Here is a 22,635-nt window from a genome sequence, read left to right as displayed (position 1 = left end):
GTAAAAGGTTCCAAGACTCCTCCTTATCTTTTACATAAGGGGGTCCATAGATTCCTATGAATCTCCACTCTACATTATCAATCTCTTCATTCACCATAACATCAATATGACTTTCGGAAAAGCTTCTCAATGTGACTAAAATATCTCCTTTCCAAGCTAAACATAGTCCACCTCGGGAACCCTCCGCTGCAACCTCAATTTCGTTTAGAAACCCGCAACTTCTTCTGACTTTTTCCATGCATTGCTTGTTAATTTGTCTCCAATAAGAAGACCATTTGGGGATTATGCTGCTTTAAGAAATGTCGCAGCCTTTTAACTGTTCGTGGACTCCCCAATCCACGAACATTCCAAATGATGCTTTTCATTGCGTTCGGTCGGCTTGCCTCTTGGCAGCCGCCGATCCCATAATTAATTGAACTTCATTCTCAACCAAAATATTACTCATCGTTTCTGTTAACGATTCTTCCAGGTCCTTTTCTTGCTCTTTTTTCTGTCGTTTCGTGCTATCATATTCATCTTCTGCATTAAGAGACTCCACTCTTCCTTCCGTAGCTTTCCTCTTCTTTATACCACCTTCATCCACTCGTAGACTTCCCCTTTGACCTGGGCTAATTCTTTTCCAACTCATTTTTTTCCTGAATTAAAATTAATTATTGGGATGCTCCTATTATCAACCATATTTACGTCAGTCATGACTGTAACGTCAACCACTTGGTTCTTCATCATCTCCTCTTTCACGTTCATTTGTGATCTCCCATTTTCCCCCACCTCCAAATTATTCACTTTTCTATTTATTATATCTTCAATCATCACATACTCAGAATCACCTGTATAAGAGCATTGAGTTCTATCCTTCTTTGCAAAATCATTAAATTTTATAACTTTCTTTCCAACAAATTTTGATTCTGCTTTTAATGTCATCGTGTATGGATGATCCTCTTTAATGTTATTTTTTTCTGCAGTACTCAGCACACTACATTCTGGAAGTCCATGACCCATTCGTCCACAACCAAAACAGAATAATGGTAATTTCTCATACTTAAAAGAAATCCACCATTGATTCCTATTATCTGATGAGACAAAGATTCCTCTTCGAAGCGGTTTCTGTACATTTAGATTAATTTTGAGACGACACCATTCTCCACTAATTTCAGATCTAATGACTCCAAATGTAACACCTATAGCATGTAATAAATCCTTTTTATCAAATTCTGGTAAACATGGGCCTATCTTTAGCCAGACCGGAGATGAATTAAGACATATCTTTGATCTTTCCACCGAATGAGTTAACCTGTCAAATAAGATTAAACTTTTCCGAAAAAGCCATGGTCTACCTTCCATGATCAACTCCAGATCTTCTTCCAATTCAAACACAATCAAATATAAATTCTGACCTGCCAATTGAATTTCAAACTTTTTCTTTGTTTTCCACACACTCCTCATCCGCGCTTTAAAACTTTCAGGGTTGTAAAGTTTACCTGTCCAAATTGTGCAGATTAGGGTTGGTTTTTCATCTAGAACCACCTTCGAGCCTTTAACAGATAATTGCATGAGCTCTTCAGATAGAAGGGAAATCTCATCCCTCTGCTCTCTAACGTCGCCACCGCTTTCCCCCATCCCAAGCCACAGAAACAACTGCCTCTACTAGGACTTACGGCGAAGCACTCTTAGAGAATAGAGAGAATTAGAATTTAATTTAAAATTATTAGTTAAAAAGTTATGTTAATTTAAAAATATAGTTATTACTTGAATAAACCTCTAAACATCTTTACTTATTACTTAATTAATGCTAGAGTTATATACCAATCTAAATTTGCCTTTACAAATTTTGAAAATTAGTTTTATAAATAACATTTAATTAGACATATTCAATCAAGTAGTATCTAAAAAAAATTTCTAGTAACAAAAATAAAGATGGTTAGGGTTAATAAGTTAGAATTAGAATGGAGCCTTAAAGTAATGATTATTTAAATAGGCAATATCTAATCATATTTGAATAGCAATGACATCAGAAAGAGATGAAAAATTATTTTAATTGATGATGAAATATTACAATATTATTATATACATATTTTAAAAAAAAATTTAAGTTGTTTATACTTTGCGAAGCAAACACTCTTAAAATCATTTTTATTTATTTATTTGTTATTTTTTTGGTGTACGTAAGAAACGTTTTTCTGGGTTTGTTTTGAAAAGTTATTTTTTAATCATCATTATTAAATGTGTATATAATTTAATGCAAATATTTTTTCATATTTACTTTCTTATATAGTTCCAAATTTTTTATGTTATTTAAATATTTTATGTATTAATTCATTGTTTAATTTGTCTATTTTAGTTAAATATTAATTTTACTTTTGATTTAAATAATTTAGGGAACTAAAATTCAAGTAATGATATTATGACAAAATGTAACACCCCAAACCTGACCTAGACGTTATGGCCAAATCTGGAGTTGTTACGTTAAATGATTAAAAATTTTGTTTTCGTGTATCTTGAAACTCGTCGCAAACTTTTAAAATCCCATATTAAAAACGTATTTTTATCTAACTATTTATTTGAAAGCGATGTTTGATTATATTTTCTAAAATTTATGGTTTTGCAACTAAAACCCTTAGAAAGATGTATTTTTGAAAACACAATTTGTTAATTGAAACCCATTGTTTTTGCAAAAAATCATCGTTGTCGATAAAAAGTTTGAACAATATTATACGAAAACGAAAATGTAACACCCCTAACCCTTATCCATTATCGAAACAGGGTTACGGAGCATTACCAAACTTTACGAATTAAATACAAACATTTCCTAACTTTTGTTACACAGGTTAAGAATCAATCATATAACACTCATATTATCCCTTAGATGGACCTTCGAGGCCCAATATTCACCTTAGAAGTGAATCGGGACTAAACCGGGTATTCAAGAAATTTTTCCAAAATTTCAAAAATTTTCTTAAAGTGGACGAAAATAAACCATTTTAAAGCCACTTTTCTTACCCATTTTGACATTAACCTGCACTCAACATTCACATACACTAATATATCCCAACCAAACAATCAATACAAGCTAAAACATATTCTCAACATGACATAACATCACAAATTTTTCATTTATATACTTATACCTACCTATTTAACTCATTTAATTGATTATTCAAATTCTACTACTAATTACATGCATACAAATATTTAATATTCACAACCACAATTCAAACTATTTCATTGCCAAACCAACCCTATACATGCCATATAAACCAAAATTTACATTGCAAAAACTACCGGAATAAACTGGATAATGTAGCTTGATGTGTTGATCCGATCTTCCGACTACACGTTAATCTACAAGAACGTTAAACAATACGAGTAAGCTTAATGAAGCTTAGTAAGTTCAATAGGTTAAACATTGATCTTACCGAACTTAATATAATATAATAAATTAAATTATAAATAAATCATACATTTTCTCTGTCAAATACAATATAATCAATAAACACACTTTCTTCAGATCAATATCAATAATAATCTATAAATCTTTCAATTCAATCACATAAGTCTCTTACCGTTTCTTACTGAATCGAATAACGGCTTACGGATATTAGTACATCGTTCTTTTTGTGCCATAGTCCAACTATGGTCTTACATATGTATTGCCATGGCCCTGCCATGGTCTTACATTTGTAGTGCCATAACCCAGTTATGGTCTTATCAATAGAATGCCATAGCCCAGCTATGGTCTTACACTTGTATCTATACTGCCATGGTCCAACCATGGTCTTACATTCAAGATGCCATAACCCAGTTATGGTCTTTTCATTAAAATGTCATAGTCTAGCTATGGTCTTACATTTAAACATTGCCATGGTTCAACCATGGTCTTATCCGTCAATTCATTCTTTTCCACGGAACGATCGTACTCAATCCTGCGTTCTACTTGTTTTAAACATTCAATCCAATTTTCATACTTTTACAATAATCTTAATTTCAAAAACAAAATATGAATAAATATATTATACCATTCCTAAATTAACAAATAATCATGAAAGTTTAACCATATGAACTTACTTGGGTTGTATTGTAAAATTGGTAATAGTTCAGAGACTACTCGGCTAATTTCCCTTATTCTCGTTGATCTACGAGCTCTTGATCTAGAATGTAAAATTTTTCATTCATTAGCATATATTTAAATTTCAGTCCACTTCACAATTTATACCCCTTAAATTTTGAAATTACACAATTACCCCAACTTTTACAATTTTTGCAATTTAGTCCCTCACCAATTAACTCATCAAATGAGATAATTTTTCTCAATTAACACTTTATCTAAATATTATAAGCTATTACACAGCCCTTAATAAACAAACTTTAATACCAAACCCTAAGATTTAATCTTTTTCACAATTTGGTCCTAAAATCAATTTCTATTGAAATTACTTGATAAAATCTTCATATAACAAAATTAAAACTTCAAATCCAAGTTAATTTATCATAAACATAGCACTAATCAATTGTAACTTTCAAAATTACCCATAGGATCAAAAACTAATGAATTAGATAGTTGGACCTAATTGTAAAAGTCTTAAAAACACAAAAATTACAAGAATAGAGCAAGAATTGAACTCACATGATGCAAAAATATAAAAAAACCAGCTTATAGGATCTTCAATGACGTTTTTGGACTGAAAATTAGAAGAAGAATAGCCTAGAAAAGTTTAAATATCAATTTATTTAAGTTAATTTCACAAAAAGTATAATTTTGCCCTTTAATCACATGATTTTTGTTTTCTTTTCTGCTTATGCCGCCTCATGCCTTTATTTTAGGCATAATTTCTCCTTAAGTCCTCATTTGTTTACTATTTATGCTATTTAATCACTTTAGCAAGTTTTGCACCTTTGCCAATTTAGTCCTTTTAAATTAATTAACTATCGAAACGATAAAATTTTCTAACAAAACTTTAATACTATCTTAATGACACTCTGTAAATATTTATAAAAATATTTACGGCTTGGTTTATAAAATTGAGGTCTCGATACCCCGTTTTTAAAACCAATTAACCTAATAATTCCTTCTAAACTCAAATCACTATTTCACAAATATTTCTAAAATCATATTTAACTCGTAAATACTTAATAATAAATTTACGAGCTTACTCATCAGAATTGGTGACTTAAAATCACCATTTTCATTACCACTGAAAATTCAGGCTATTACAAAAAAATAAAGTCCAAAACCCAAAATAGTCTTAAATGTCTAGAGAGTCCAAAATTTACAAAACTCTCAAGCCAAAATTTTCAATAAGTCAAATTTAAGAAAAATGCGATATTAACTGAGCTCCCGATTGTACCGATTTGTCTAAGTCTGAGGATTACTTGAAAATAACAGTCAAACAGAATGAGTTTTTGAAACTCAATGTGTAACAAACAACTCAAATAGATAATTATTAACAAACAATTTAACAGTACAGAATCTTAACAGAGCAGTTCAAACACAGATATATATATTTCCTACCCTCAACCGCTACACACTATCTCTGACCATCCCAACACACCATATGAGATTTGAAACACCCATCCAACCCTACACACCACTTAGTGTCGTTAAGACACTTACAGGATATTTGTAGTTGTGTTGCCAGTATAGTGGGCAAGATGTCGCCTCTCACAGAAACACTTCCTCCACATAATATATATATCCCATCCCAGGATCAAATATATTCAAAGCAAAAATCATACATAACATATCAGATACAAATCACATATATAACATTATTCTCTGTTTTATTTATCATATGACATCCCAAATACACTTGCAGATAGCAGAAATTATACTAACAGATAACCAAATTTCATGTTTTATAGTATATTTAATAACATACCGACCCTATGGAAGGCCCACGGTCGATCTAGATGATGTGTACGGCCTTAGGGAAAAATTTTGAATTTTGGACGCACACGTTCGTGTGGCCCACACAGCCCAAATAGCAAGCCTGTATGACCCATAAGGCATGGTACACGGCCTCACACACGCCCGTGTGGTCCACACGGCCCAAATAACCCAGACTGTGTGTCACACACGGTCCAGTACACTGCTTGTCACATGGTCGTATGTCGCACATGGCCTACCACGCGGCCTGGCACACGGCCGTGTAGCATTGATAGTGTTGTTTTTCAGCTTTCGCCGTTCGCTGATTTTTGGGTTTCTCGTTACACACCTGGTTCGATTTTGATGCGAAAACAACCACGCAATATCCAACACCTAAAATCAATAATAAATCGCCCCAAATCAGTTCCAATTCCTCAATTTACCAAAACAACCCACTCGACTACAACACAACATAAACAATTCTAACACAAAAATCGAACTCTTAGGTGTTTGAAACTTAACCAACATCCACAGCAGCCTTTAAGATAACTAGCTCACAGAATGAGAGTTCCAAATTCCTTGACTATCATCTAACAACACAGATTTCACGAGGTTAACCCAAGCCTTAAAAATAAATAATCAACCTATAAACACCACCCTTAAAAAAACAAATTCCATAGAAATACTTACCCTTCAATACCCGAAAAATTAAATTCGTAAGAGCAACCGAGATTAAACCACCACCAACCCAAAAGAAACAATTGAATCAAAGGAATAAAACCCAAAAGCCGAATGAAACAATGGCAAAGATCAAAGAAAGAGAAGAAAAGGACACAACAAAATTTGGAAGTTCTTTTTTTTTCTTTACTGGAAGTGCCGAAATTCAACAGGGTAGAAACAAATGAAAAGAAAACGTCAAAAGTGGGGGAAACAAAATCTTTTTATTATTATTTTGAGATAAAGCCAAAATAACATAAAACAAAATATACATAAATTCCACTACTATATTTTATTAACCAACAAATTCTCTTCTTTTTTTTAAAAAAAATTCAATTCCCATTTAAACTGTACCAGCCAACATCTCACAAAATCCTCAGCAAAAACAAAATGACCCATTTACCCAAGCGAACATTCAAACCAAGGACCCCTAACACATTAACAAAGCCCTCAACCACTTCAGAAGGTACTTATCACATGACAAAATTTTACAAATCACAAATCAAAACTTTAGGGCATTACACAAAATTTAGAAATAATTTCAAAAAGAAAAAACTTATGCTATTTACAAATTTGCAGTAAAAAAATTCTTATAATAAGTTTATAAATATGAATTGCCATTCACTTTTCATACCACAATAAAGAAACAATTTCAATTCACAAAAGTGATAATTTTGTTTCCTTTGATGATCTAAAAGAAAACATTGATAAACAAATAGTTATTTTTTTACTATTAACTACAATATATTATTATTTTCCACTTGGTTTTAATTATTATATATTTTGTATAATTTATAATTTTTATTTGGTATTATTTTGATAGATATTAATTATATATTATTTATAAACTATTAGGTTTAATATAACATTTGGTACCTAAACTTGATATTTCTTCCTAATTTGGTATTTATACTTTTTTTAGTCCAATTTGGTACTTAAACTTGACACTTTTTCCTAATTTGGTATCTGAACTTGACGCTTATTCTTAATTTGGTACTTAATCTTTTTTTCAAAGCATATTGTTTAGCGAAACATAGGAAATTCTAAATAAATGTAGTCATTTCTATTGTTAAATTTCTTGTCATCTATTACATATCAATAATACATTAGCTATTTTTGTCCCTCATAAAAATGTTAGATCTAGTGTCATAAGTGCAGTATTTTCATCCTTGTACATTTGTATTTTTCGAACAAATTGATTTAATAAAAATATTCATTAATTACATTAATAATATTTTATTGTCCTCAATGTTTTTGCATGCAAAATAAAATAGAAGTAGATATTGACTCACTAGTTATCTAATGTTTAACCAATACCAAATGGTATTACCTGGTCAGATTGTAATACAAAAAGATAACTTGTATTAGTAGATGAATCTAAATATGTCCTTAGTCTAATCGAAGATGAGCAAACCGATTGAAAGACTTATATGTCATCTATTAAGTCCAATTGGGGAGGTGCTTTATCTTAAGCATCAGAGTGGATGACTCCCAGAAGATAGAGACATAAATGTGACTAATTTGATAGACAATACATCAGACAAGACCCAAGTAGAATAGATCCTAGATCTATTTTTGGATTTATTCACTTGTGATGTTTATAGTATAACATACCTTAATCCTAAGTGTAACACCCCAAACCCGGCCTAGACGTTATGGCCGAATTCGAAAGTGTTACGAAGAAAAAGTTATAAATCCGGCTTCCTTTCTATTTGAAATCATTGTAAATCGTTGTTACTTAGTCATCCCGATTTGTTTGGGAAATGTGTTGATATACTTATTTAATTTAAAATCGTCGTTCACTTACGTCTTCATTTAAAATCGAATATTTCGCAACGGAGTTTCTTAAAACGGTTTATTTTGGTAAGTCAAATTGCTTATTTAAAACCCGTTATTTTCAGATAAATTGTCATTTTCATAAAATCTGTTTTATCAAACATTATGCTAGAAAACCAAAATAAAATCCAAAACCAAAAACAGTCCAGAGAGTCTAAATTACACAAAACTCCCAAAATAGAAATTAAAACAAGCCAAGTTTAAAGTAAAAAGAGTCTTATGGCATAGTGGACAAAACCGAGCTCCCATCGCATCGACCCGCCTGAGTTTGAGGGTTACCTAAAATTTTCAGACAAATAGAGAATGAGTTTTATAACTCAGTACATAACGCATGCTTAAACACAAATTCAGATTCAATCACATAGCAGAACAAATATAGACATAAGTCTTTTATAGAATCAGAATTATAGCAGAACCATACAGATACAGATATGCAAAATCCTACTCCCATCCTCTACACACTAACTCCGACTATCCCATCACACCACGTGGGGTATAAAACACCCACCCAATCCTACACACTGCATAGTGTCTGTAATAACCCAATTTACCCGGGCCCGTGTAAATAACCTAAAAACCAAAATAATAATAAAAATAATAATTAATACAGCCCAAAATTACAACTAAAAAAACCCAATCCCAACACAAACTAATTTACCCCAGGCCCAAAATCTACCAAAACCCTAGCTTGCAACAAGCTCCCAGCGCCGCAGCAACCAGGACCCTCCTCCACGCGTGCCGAGCCTCCGCGCACGTGTGCCTCCAGCTGGCCTTACGCCTGCAGCAAACACAAACAAACAGTACCAGTAGAGCAAACAAACAAACGGAGAAAAGGAACCAACTAACAGCAAAAAAAAGGGTAACAATATTGACAGCAAATATGAAAAACGAGAACAGAAAAGAAAAGAAAAAAATAGATTGGTATTCTTTTTTGTTTTTCTTTTTGTTTCGGGTTATAAAAACCCATGGATGTACTTAGGGTGGTTTTGTACGCACACAATCAATAAAAAAGTTACAAAAAAAGGTGATCGGAGTTTTCTTTCGACTATTTCTTTTTCCAATTGTTTTTTTTTCTTTTTTCACGTTTTGGTTACTATTTTAAAAAAGAAAAACAAATAAGAAGGGGGATTTACCTCTGCTAGTCGGTCGCCGGCCTTCGTCTACTCCATTAAAATCAGAGTTGAAAGGGCTGTCGCTTTGGCTTGTGAACGGTGGCAGAAATTAGGGCGAAACCCTAGCAGAGAACAAGAACAACTTTTTTTAAAAAAAACGTAGGCCGCAACTTTTTTTTATTAAATTGTTGTTTAAATAATAGTGTAATACGGCGCCGTTTTGCGTTAAAGTCCATAGTGCCAAAACGACACTATTTATCAGCCTTTGACCCGCGCTTGAACCCGACCCGAAAGAGACCCATGCATTTTTGTCATTGGGTCTATTTGCGCAAATGGTCCTCTTTCTTTTGTGCCGGGTTCAAATCGGTTCTTTTCTTTTTTTAATTTTTCCCTTTAATTTGTTTCTCGTTTTATTTTAGTCCATGCCGCAGCACAACATTTTGGAGGGCTGAGAATATTTCCAAATGAACCCTCCATGTTATTCGCGCATTGCACATTGGCCCTTATTTGGCTTTATTTATGTTTGTTCCCTAGTAATTATGTTTTAGTTGCAATTTAATCCCTTTCGTATTTGTGCTTTTTACTAATTAATTTAATATTATTATTTATTAATCCTATTATTATTTGTACTATTATTTTTATTATTATTTTCATTATTTCTTCTTATCAATTTATTTAAATTTCATGCGCATAGCTTTATCCTACTATGTATTATTATTTTAATTTTTTTTATATATTACTATTATATGTCATTATTTAATTTTATAATATATTTTTCCTATTCCTTTTATAGATTAGCCCCCAAATATGGTATATCTTCAACGATTTTAATTTTATATTATTTTTTTATTCATTTAAATATATTTCTACATTTTAATAGATTTATATAATAATATTCTTTTACGATACCATACTTTGTATATATACACGATTGATATTAAATTATTCTCGTTATAAATTATAGATTTCATTTTTGTCTTATTATCATATATAATTTTCTTCTTAAAAAAAACTATTTTATTATATTTTACCTATTTTAATATATTTTGTTGACATCAATTTTTTTACATATATTATTGTATATTATTATTAAGTCTTTCATTTTTCTTAATATATATATTTTACATATATCACTTATTTTGATTTTCTTCCTATATAATGTTTATTTTAAAGTTTATCAAGATATTATTATTTCACGTAGGGTTTATTTCTTTTGAAAATTAGCTTTTAATTCATTACCTTTTGATTGCCAATATGGTGCAAGATTGTTGTTCTTACATTGCTTGTTTATATTATTTGATGATTTATCATTCATTAGCATGTATTGTAACTTACGAATTATCATTCTTGATTATACGCTACCATTCAATCACATGGCATAGGATTGTGCCCTAATTTACTGGGCTTCAATTTTTTCTCGTTAAATTTGAATAACCGAGTATCTATTTTTCAATAAAATTGTGCAAATTTCAAATAAAAGCTTATTCTCGGGAATTCAAAAATGTTGTGTTCTAACCCACTGGACGTGACATTTTGTTAACTCGAGATAAGAATTTTTTAAAAAATAAAGGCAATATTCGGTATTTGGAATTTTGGGAAATGGTGCCCTAATTTCCTGGGTTCCGATTTTTTTCATTTGACCTAAATAACCGAATATCCTTCTTAAGTTTAAAAGAATGAGTGTTAAAAGTCAAAAGACAAGCTTGATTTCAAGGATTGGAACTGTTGTACCCTAACTTACTAGGTGTGACATTTTGCTTCTTCGAAATAAGAGGGTCTTATCATCCAATTCAGTTTATTCAAAATTTTCTTTTAAGAAGAATCGTATTTTATAATCTTCTCAAATTTTCGACACTAAGACATTAAATAATCAATTTGGTACCAATTTTGGGCGTTACGAGGGTGCTAACCCTTCCTCGTGTATAACTGACTTCCAAACCTATTTTCTCGAAATTTGTAAACCTATAATCATTTTCAAGGTGGTCCGATCACACCTCAATAAAAGATCGGTGGCGACTCCATTTTCATTTTCAAAGTCGATTCCCATTTTTTTTAATATAAAAATGGTTTCGACAGTGTCTATACGACACTTTTCATAATAATCGCAGCAGTGCTGCCAATATAATGGCGAGATATCTCCTCATACAGAACACTTCCTCCTCATAATACAAATCCCATCCCATAGCTAGATACATACAGAATATCAGATAAAATAGGTTAACAGATACCAGAACTAACATATCATGCATGCTCGTATAACAGATATTACACATGCTTATACATGACAGAATAGATCATACATACCATTTTTCATAATATTCATATAAAGGTTATTTACTTCAATTTCAATCTAACGGGGTAGTAGATTTCATGCTTTAAGGCTTACACCACACATACCGACCCTACGGAAGACCCATAGTCGATCGGAACATATACAACCTTAGGGAAAATTCTAAAATTTGGGCCCACATGCCCATGTGGCTTGCCCGTGTGGGCCTACACGCTTAAAATGACCTTGCCCCTATGACCCACACAGCCTAAAATGGTTGACACACGACCTCACACACGCCCGTCATGTAACGACCTAAAAAGTGCAGGCATTGGAAAGTGAATTATCGGGCCTCCGTTTTAGAGAAACGGGTTCGTAAATATTTATTAAAAATATTTACGAAGTTAATTGTGTGATCAATTAGGTTTTGGTTAGGTGAATTTGACTTAATTAGGAGTTATTGTGAAAAAGGACTAAATTAAAATAGGGGTAAAAGTTGAATAATAAATTAAAGAAAAGTTAAAAGGACCAAATAGGCAATTATGCCATCAGCCTAAATTGAGGCGGCATAACAAAAGAAATATCTGAGATATTTTAGTTAATATATATTATATTTATTTATTTAATAAATAAGTATTATATTAATTATATTGTTATATTATATTATATATATGTATAACTTAAATAACTAAGTAAAAGAAAGAAACAAAAACTAAAAGAAAAGAAATGATAGCAATGGACGAAACATAGAAGAAACAGGGGAGAAAGAAAGAAAAAGAAAAAGGAAAATTTGGGGTTTCAAGGTTCAAAGTTAATTTAGTAAGTCAATTTAATCTCCTTTCTTGTAATTTTGATGTTTTTGGAATCTTAGAACAAAGTATTTTTGGATTTATGTTGAAATTTTGTAAGATATTAGATTTTTTTTAGACATGGTTCATGTTGGGAAAGATGATGAATTAGGGGTTAAATTGATTTAATTCCAAGTTAGAAGTTAGTAAAGGATTTAATTATAATATAAAGTGTAAGTTTTGAATAGTAGGGACTAAATTGAAAGAATCTCGAAATTAGGGATTTATGGTGAAATTGAAGGGTTAAAATGAATTTTTAGTAAGAATTAAGAGAGAGAATATGGAGTTAAATTGGGAAAATAAAATTAGTATTGATAAGGGGTTAAATTAGAATTTAGGTAAAGTTTAGGTATAAATGGAAATATTTAGATGAAATTGTGTATTAATGATTTTTAGTTGTTTAATTATGTAGCTAATGTCGTGCAAGAGTCATTGACTAAGAAAGGAAAGGAGAATGTGGACAATGAATGACTCGAGCGAAATTTCGATTAGGATTACCATAATTTGAATTTAATTATTAATTGTTAAAATTTAAATTAATATACATGATAAGCAAATTGAGGTAAGTATCATGATTGAATTGAATGATAAATACGTATTGGTATTGAATTTATTAATAGCAATTGTTGAATTTTGAATAATATGTTTAGTAAATAAAAATAAGGTGAATATCAATATTGAATTAAATGATATTGAATTATATGTGAATTGAATGGAAATTACTAGTGATATGATTTGAATTAAAAGAATTAATGTGGTATTGAAATGCATATTGGATTGAGAAATTGATTTGAATTGTGAACATGAAAAATTGTGAATTGAATGAAATTGAAATGAAGTACGAATATATATGAGTATTTAATGGTATATTCATTGGAAAGTGGAAAATCTATTGAATTGAATTGTGATTAAATTGGAATGATTTGAATTGAAAGTATGAGAAAATGATTGAATTGAAATGTGATTCGGAAACCCTATTAACTAGTCGGGCTGAGTCGGATATAGTTGGCATGCCATAGGATTGGAAGAGTTTAGGGATTCTTCGACCTTGAGTCGATGAGACACTGGGTGTCACTATATTTCTTCGGATAGTTTCGATGAGGTACTGGGTACCAACTTTCTTCAGCTCTGCCGATGAGACGCTAGGTGTCACATTATTGCTTCGAACTATCCGATGAGACATTGGGTGCCATTCTTGTAATTGCCTAAATTCAAGGTTATCGGAACAGTGGTTTTGTAGCCACAAATCTGATTTAAAGATAAATTTATTTTAATATTTTTGCATGAATATTGATATGATAGGAAAACCGTATAAAATATAGATAGAAGAATTTTACCGATTTAGCGGTTAGTTAGAAAAAGAAATTATTGAAGAAATCAGGTAAAAACAAGGTATCGAGACCTCGATCTCGTAAAACGGAGCCAAAAATATTTTTATAAATATTTATGAAGTGTTAGTAATATGGTATTAAATTTCGTTAGAAAATTTTAATGTTTGGGTAGTCAATTAAGTGAAAAGGACTAAATTGAAAAAGGTGTAAAAGTTACTAGAAGGATTAAATAGCTCAATTGTTAAATGAGGAGAGGCATAAATTGCAAATAAGCCCGAAAGGAGATATTTTGGGCTGCATAAGCTGAGAAAAATCAAGAGAACTGGTGAAATAAGGGTAAAATGGGAAAATAACAAATTTTACTAACATAAAAATGAGACCAAATTGGAATATCTAGAATTCTCTTTATTTTTCTGCATTCTCATCAGCCAAAAACGTTCTAAGGCTTTGTTCAAGCTGATTTTTCATAATTTTTGCACCAAGTGAGTTAATCCTTGCCTTTTTCTTGTAATTTTTGTGTTTCTAAGACTTTTACAACTAGGTCCTATTACTAAATTCATTAGTTTTTGATTTTATGAATGAAATTGAAAGTTTTTATGAATATGTGCTGGAATTTTATGGTGAAATAGCATGAAATTGAAGCTTTAATTTGTTTATGAGATGATTTTATTAGGTAATTTCAATAGAAATAGATTTGTAGGACCTAATTGTGAAAATGTTTGGAATTAAAGTCTAGTGTTAAAATTCTAATTTCCAAAGGTTATAAAGTAGTTTAAAGTGATGGGATAAAGTGTTAAATGAGAAAAATTAGCTCAATTGAGAGGTTAATTGAGCAAGGATAAAATTATCATTTATTGAAAGCTTAGGGAAAAATGGTAATTAACATTATGCACTAAAACAGTTTTGGACAGCAGTAGTAGTCTAACTTTGAAAAATCACCAAAAATTTTAGAGATCGAATTAGAGTATGAATAAAATATGAAATTAAAGCTTATTGAGTGTAGTTTCTTATAAAAGAAACAGTGTAAGCAATGGAATTGTAAATCATGAGATATTATAGATTTTGTGAGAGAAGGTCAGAATGAATTCGGGCTCCCCTGTTCTGACTTTGGAAAATCATCCAAAATTGGAGAAAAATAATTAGGGGCTTAAATTTATATGTTTAAAATACTTAATGATTATACAATAAGATAATTAATTTTTAGTGAAGAGGGGTTGGAACTGTCAAACAGTGAAACAGGGGAAATTTTAAAGAATAAACTGTACTTATTGGCTAAACCAAAAATTCTGAAAATTTTATGGTAAGAAGATATGTGAGTCTAGTTTCTGGAAAAATTAGCAGATCTTAATTTGGAGTTTCGTAGCTCAAGATATAAATAATTTAGTGACTATGACTCAATGAGACTGTAATACCCCTAACCCATATCCGTCGCCGGATTAGGATTAAGGAGTGATACTAACTATTGAAACATTACACTTAACAGAATGAACCAAATATCAAGCTGTATATAAATATGTGTCTTGAATATGTAAATATATATATTTAAGATCCTAATTTATTTCACCTAATTATCAAAAACAATTTATTTGCCAAAAATATAAGTAATTAACAATCCACACTAAGTATCAATCATGCTTTATTAATTAATAATTTTATATCATTCAAACACTTAAAACATTTTAAGAGTTAACATTTATCATTACATATCATATGCCGAACCAATATTAAAACTACTATTTGCATACATTTATTTCATTAATAAATGATTAACTATGTAACATACTACAGCCATAAAGAACCAACCCTGTTTTGGACAGCAATTATTCAACAAATTGGACAGCAATAATATGCTCAAAATGGAGAGCATTATACATCAAATTAGACAGCTTAAATATACTCAAAATTGGACAGCATTATACATCAAATTAGACAGCTTAAATATACTCAAAATCGGACAGCATTATATATTAAAATGGACAGCATCAATACACTCAAAATTGGACAGCATCATACATTAAAATGGACAGCATTAGTACACTCAAAATTGGACAGCATTATACATTAAAATGGACAGCATCAATACATTCAAAATTGGACAGCGTTATACATTAAAATGGACAACATCAATATACTCAAAATGGACATCAAATTTGGCAGCTTTAAATTGCTTTAATTGAATAGCATTATACATCAAATTATAACACAAAAATGTACCTACTTTCTCACTACCGTTATGTGCTCATATGACCTTGACAACTTGCACCATATTATACACTATTAACCTTTAATTTTGTACCTAATTTACATGCTTAATATGCATACACTAAATCAAACCTGTACCACACAATCGGTCATCACATCTTTAAAAAGAAAATAATTATTGAACTTATATCTAAGCCAAAAATATACATTATCTAAATCTAATTAATCATGCACATGATACATAAGCATATACCCCAAATTGTCCATTAACTATATGTATCAAAATCAAATTCAAACAAAAAGAGATAAGCCATTTTCGCATGGCTTTTAATTACACTAACACATTGGTTTCAAAATCAACATTTTTAACTATGCTATACATGCCATATACTTGAAAACAATTTAGCAAAATACCAAAAGGAGACACCGATAGTGTGATGAACTTAGCTGACGATCCCCGAACACGTAGCGATCACCAAAATCTATACATCAAAACAATAATCCAACACATTGTAAGCTAATTTAGCTTAGTAAGTTACAAGCAAATAAACTCTACAATTTAACTTAACATCTAGAATAATATTTAACCAATTCATACTTCTAAATCATCTTACCTTTAGCTTACCATAGCATAATATAATTACTCACTTCATACTATGATTTAACGAAAATCAATATAATAACACAACTATAAGCATTTCTTCAAATTTAAGTACAAGGCCAAGTCTATTATGCATTTTATTATCATAAAATATAATGAATCATCTTAAATAAATATGATTCCAATTATAATCACCACCTAGGTTTGATACTTACAAAAATTAATCTTGAATACCACCAAAATAATTATTACTCACTTTGTTACTCATGATTTCTCGATAAGTCAAATACTCGATATTAATAATCTTTCGAAAATATTTAATAAGTACGCACACTTAGTGCTTAATAATCAAACTCGCACACTTAGTGCTTTACATTATACTCGCACACTTAGTGCTAATCCCATTATCGTTTATTTTTATACTCGCACACTTAGTGTTGGAGGTCAACAACTTAATACGATATATTTCAAAAATCGTATCACTACATATATATCAATTCAATTCAACATAATTACGTAGATGTTAAGATAATTTAAAACGACACAAATATGTATGATTAATAACTTACCTCGGATATCGTCGACTATTAAATCGGCTACTCAACTACCTTTGATTTCCCCCGATCTAAATCCGATTTCTTGGTTTCTTGATCTAAACATATTCAAATAAATCTCATTTAAACATATTTTCATTCAATTTAGTCTAAGAACACATAAATGGGCAAATTACATTTTTACCCCTAATATTTCACATTTTCACAATTTAGTCCTTTTTGCTCAAAAGACAAGATACACAAAATTTGACTACACTCCTTAAGGGCCGAATATTCCTAGTGTCCATACAAACCCACACATTTCATTTATTTCACATTTTAGTCCCTCAAAAATTTTATTTTTACAACTTAACCCTAATTACTCAAATTCATCAAAAATTCAAAGACAAAGCATGTTAATCTTTCACATATCTTTCATATTTCATCATCAACTATCACAAGCTCAAGCATTCATCAATGGCATTTCTCAAATCATCAACAATTCACAAAATTAAGACATGGGTTTTGAAGTATTCAAAGCAACGATCACAAAAACGTAAAAATTATCAAAAACTAAAATCAAACTAACCTTGAATTGAAATCCCTAAGATGGCCGAATGCTAAAGCTTGAAGAACAAAGTTTCTTTCTTTTTGTTTTCGGTGATACAAACAATGAAGAAAAAAAAACTTATTTCTTTTATGTTTTAATGATATAATAATATAATATTATACTATTACTATTATAACTTTTATATTTAATATATAAAAACTATATATTAACTATCATTGCCGTCCACTATCTTTTAAAATGGGCTAATTGCCCTTTAAGAACCTCATATTTAAAAGCCACCATCAAATAAGCACTTTACACCTTAATAATCAAACTTCACATTTTATGCAATTTGATACTTTTGTCAATTAAACACATAAACAACAAAATTAATTCACGAAACTTTCACACATTTAAATTCACACATCATAAACACACAAAATAATATTAAAATATTTTTTAAACTCGGATTTGTGGTCCCGAAACCACTATTCCGATTAGGGTTAAAATTGGGCTGTTACAGAGACAGCTTTGAATGCACTATAAATAATAATGGAATTATAGAGAATGTTACATATGAACATGAAATGTATTAGATTAATGATTAAATTTATTTATTTAGATCCAGAAAATTCAAATAGGAAGCTAAATCGAGGAAAAGAAAAAGTTCGGGATTAGTAGATTTTTATTTACGAACAAGTATCGAGGTAAGTTCGTGTAACTTGAATTATATTCTTAAATACTTGAAATGTTTGTTATTGGTTTGAATAGGATTTGAATGTTCATTATATTAAAATTGATGAAACATTGATATATTTGATAAAAAGGGGAAGAAATCTCGGTTGAATGGAAGGAAAATTCGATGGATCTCTGAAAAGGAATTGACGGTAAAAAGGATCTAGCCCGGACGAGTGATCCTATCCTGATATAGCCCTCCCGAAGAATATGTGGAAAATGGATTTAACCCGATGGGTAATCCGAATTAAGGTCTGAATTTAGCCTAGACTGGTAATTCAGATCCAAGCTCATTAGAGTAATTGTCATTGCAGGGGATTTAGCCTGGACTGGTAATCCCGACAGTACTCTATGAGTTTATATTACAGGGGATTTAGCATGGACTGGTAATCCCGCTGTAAGGATGAGGTTCACGGGAGTGTGCTCTCTGAAATTGAAATGTGCGCACATGAATATGAATTGACGGACCCGGATTTGTACACTAAAGTGTACCTCTGAAAATTCATTGAAATTCTGAGAAATTCAACGGGATAAATATGAAAAAATAACAAGGGAATGGAAATCATGGAATTGATGAGCTCATCAATCATGGTATATATATTATTGATACATGGAAATTATTGAACTAACTTGAATGTTGAGTTTGTGCATGTTAAGGGAATAATGTATTGAATGGATGTATGAATGTTTATTGCATTGTATTAAAAATATTAGGTAAGTATAATTCTTGTTACATGAGCTTACTAAGCACAAAGTGCTTACCCTGTTTCTTTTTCCCCTGTTTTGTAGTGTTAAGAGCTCGGAGGTCGGATTCGGTCAGAGACGTATCACACTATCAACCTCAAGATCTCGGTATATAAAGAAATTTTATTTTGGAAATCAATGGCATGTATAAGCTAATAAAGTAAATGTTAATGTGAAATGAATGTATGGTTAGCCATTGGTATGGCTAACAAATTTTGGTTTTGGTATGTGATGAGGTTATCTTATGAATGCGTTAAATCTATCTTGAAAATATGTTGAAATGGATTGGTTGTGTTGGATTGGTCTCGATTTAAAATTGCAGGGAAGATTAGATTTATAAAGGGGTTATATTGAGTTAAAAAAAACTTTGAGATTTTGCGAAAAATTTCTTATGGTTTTGATTTAATCTTGGTTTAGTCCCGATGTATGTTTTGGGCTTCAGAGGTCCATCCAAGGGACGTCATGACATGTTTCGATAAATGAATAGTATTTAACTCGTAATAACGAAAAATTAATTCGGTAAAATTTGGTAATGCCTCATACCCTATTTCGACGACGAATACGGGTAGGGGGTATTAAAATTCTGGTGTGTTTTGTTGGATCCGTGTATCCGCTAAGGTCCGAGTCAAGTTAATAGGGGTAAATAATTGAAATGAGAAAATTTGAATAAGTGTGATTGATTGGGCTATGGAAAGAAATGAGAAAGTGAAATTGTGAATTGATATGCGAATTTGAAATCGAGATATGAGATTTGAAGATATAAACCCAAAGTTCATGATTTGATTAAGAGTAAATTTTTGTTATATGATATTAGTGATAAATTGAATGAATTGTATATGAATTGAAATGAACTATTGGAATGAGATGTGAAAAATCCAATGAAATTGAGATAGTGAAATATTGCTTATTGTTATTAATGATCAAGTTAATTTAAAGTATGAGATAATTAATGAATAATTGTATGCATAAATTGAATGTATATAATTTATCGATTAATGTTATAAATTTGAAATATGGTAATAACACTGAGTATAACTATACTCAGCGTACGGTTGTTTTCGTGCGCAGGTTTATAGAAAGCCAGTGTTCGGTCCAACATCAGAGCAATCCCGACCTCTAAATTTTAGTGATGTATCTTTGTTTTGATAATTTGGCATGTACTTAGGTGATGTATATGTTAAGTATAATAGTCTTGTGATTATGGTTGTAGAATGATGTTTAAATTGGTTACAAGTATGAAATGGAACTAATATGACATATTTGATACAAGGTTGCTATGTCTGTTATTTATTTGTGAACTAGCTATAAGATATCTGATTTTTTCGGTAATACTCCATAACCCTATTCTGGCAACGGTTTAGGGTTAGGGGGTGTTACACGTCACACGACCGTGTGCGGTCAGGCACACTGTTGTGTGGCGTTGACAGACCCAATTTTCGGCTTTCGCTGATCGCCTTTTTTTCGAGTTCTCGTTACACACCTGGTTATTTTCCGATGTAGTTCCAAAAAATGAATAATCCCACACCTAAACCAGTAGTTATTCACAACCCAAATCAGTTATGATTCGCGAATTTAAACAAAATTTTCTCACAAATAAACTAATTAAAACCCTCCAAAGCACCTTTGAAACTCTTACCACTAACGGACAACAATTACATGAAATTTAGGGCGCTGGAGGATCACCAATCGTCTCATGAACCTCCCCTAAAATGAATCAAATTAATTAGGTAACCCAAAATATGAATCTTTACATCACAACCTCAAATTTCAGCGAAGCTTAATGCCCATCAAACAATTATAACGAAGGAATTGAGTAAATAATAATAATAACACCTTACCTCTGCAAACTAAACCTGACTAAATGAAGACAAAACAACCAAAACTAATTGTAAATGATGACAACAGGTGAAAGAACACAAAACAAAAGAACAAGAGAGCAAAAAAGAAACGAACAGGAGAAAGATGTGGGAAGGGAGAATGGAAAAAATAAAAGAAAAAGAAAAACCACTAATGAAATGTGGGAAATAGGGAAAGAAAATGAATAAGAACAAAATAAAAAACAAAAACAAAATGGACTACAAGGCAATAAGTTTAATTAATTTATCAACAACCAATTTATTTTCAAAAAAAAAAAAATTCAAATCCTATCCTACTAACTAATTAGATTTTTTTCTAAAGTTTAAATTTAATCCAAACTCCTACACTAGCTTACTAGAGAATGAAAAAGATAAAATATTCCTTACACATATGGAGACTACATAGAACCTTAAGCAAATACACTAAGTGCTTAACCACTTAACCAAACCAAATCACATGACAACAACTAGCAAAACAAAACTTAAATTTTTGGGGCATTACACTGAGGGGATGATGGACTATGTATGCATGACTCGTATATTTTGATGTAAGTAAATGCTTGAGTTCAAATAGATAAGAAATTAAAAGATGGTGCGTTGGATATACGACATCTACAATATGTAGCATCATTCACAGTAATGTAATTCATAATCCAACTAATGGGTAAATGATATCCTCTCATTTGCATTACATGATAGATGAAAAGTAAACGTGACTACGAGTCGTTTGTCTTTGTGATAATTGGTTTGATTACTATTCGATAGTAATTGACTTTTTATGAAGGAATGTGAAATGGTTACCAAGAGAAAAATAGGATTATATTGGAGAACAGATTTATCCGAAAGAGATTAAATATATCCTATAAAGGTAACACACTTATGACAAGATCATTAGGCGAGCACTGATTAAGTAACTTTCATAATGACATGTAATTAGGGAGAGCTCAATCACAATACTATAGTAAAATGACTTCATGACTCAATAAATTTATAATTAATAGGTGAAAAGTTGGAACTTAATTATAAATTATTTGATCCCTAATTATATATGTCTCATCAATCCCTCTGCTAGCTTGTTGAAACCATAAATAAATTGCATGTAAAACCAAATTAACATAAATGAATATAAAGGATAAAGTTAGAAAAATGAGTCACATTCACAAATAAATTTGTTTTCTCATTGGGTATAGAAATGACTTGAAAATTAATTTAAGTTTTTTGAATTATTTTTTAATTAATTGCAATTAAATAATTGAAGTTAAAAAATGAAATAAATTAATTAGTCTTTATGAATCCATTGAATATGGAAATTTTAAATATATTTTCTCATAGATTCTTTTACGGTAAAGTCATCATGATTTTAATTAAATTAGAATTAGATTAATAAAATTATTTAATTGAGAAATTAATTTAGCTAATTTGATTAATTATATTAATTAAT

The 22,635-nt window shown here is 30.6% G+C and overlaps 1 long non-coding RNA gene across 1 annotated transcript; it reads right to left on the bottom strand.

The window, feature by feature from the left end:
* Window positions 1–5,682: 5,682 nt before the first annotated feature.
* LOC121213628 (uncharacterized) lies at window positions 5,683–6,958 on the bottom strand. The gene is made up of 3 exons (XR_005908986.1): window positions 6,551–6,958; window positions 6,383–6,450; window positions 5,683–6,253 (listed from the first exon to the last, which is right to left on the bottom strand). It is a non-coding gene; the product is annotated as an uncharacterized lncRNA (long non-coding RNA).
* Between the last annotated feature and the right edge of the window lie 15,677 nt (window positions 6,959–22,635).

This window comes from Gossypium hirsutum, chromosome D01 (assembly GCF_007990345.1).
Source record: "Gossypium hirsutum isolate 1008001.06 chromosome D01, Gossypium_hirsutum_v2.1, whole genome shotgun sequence".
In the NCBI taxonomy this organism is placed as follows: domain Eukaryota; kingdom Viridiplantae; phylum Streptophyta; class Magnoliopsida; order Malvales; family Malvaceae; genus Gossypium; species Gossypium hirsutum.
Note: the sequence above shows the minus strand (reverse complement) of the source record. Positions and strands in the feature narration are given on the sequence as shown.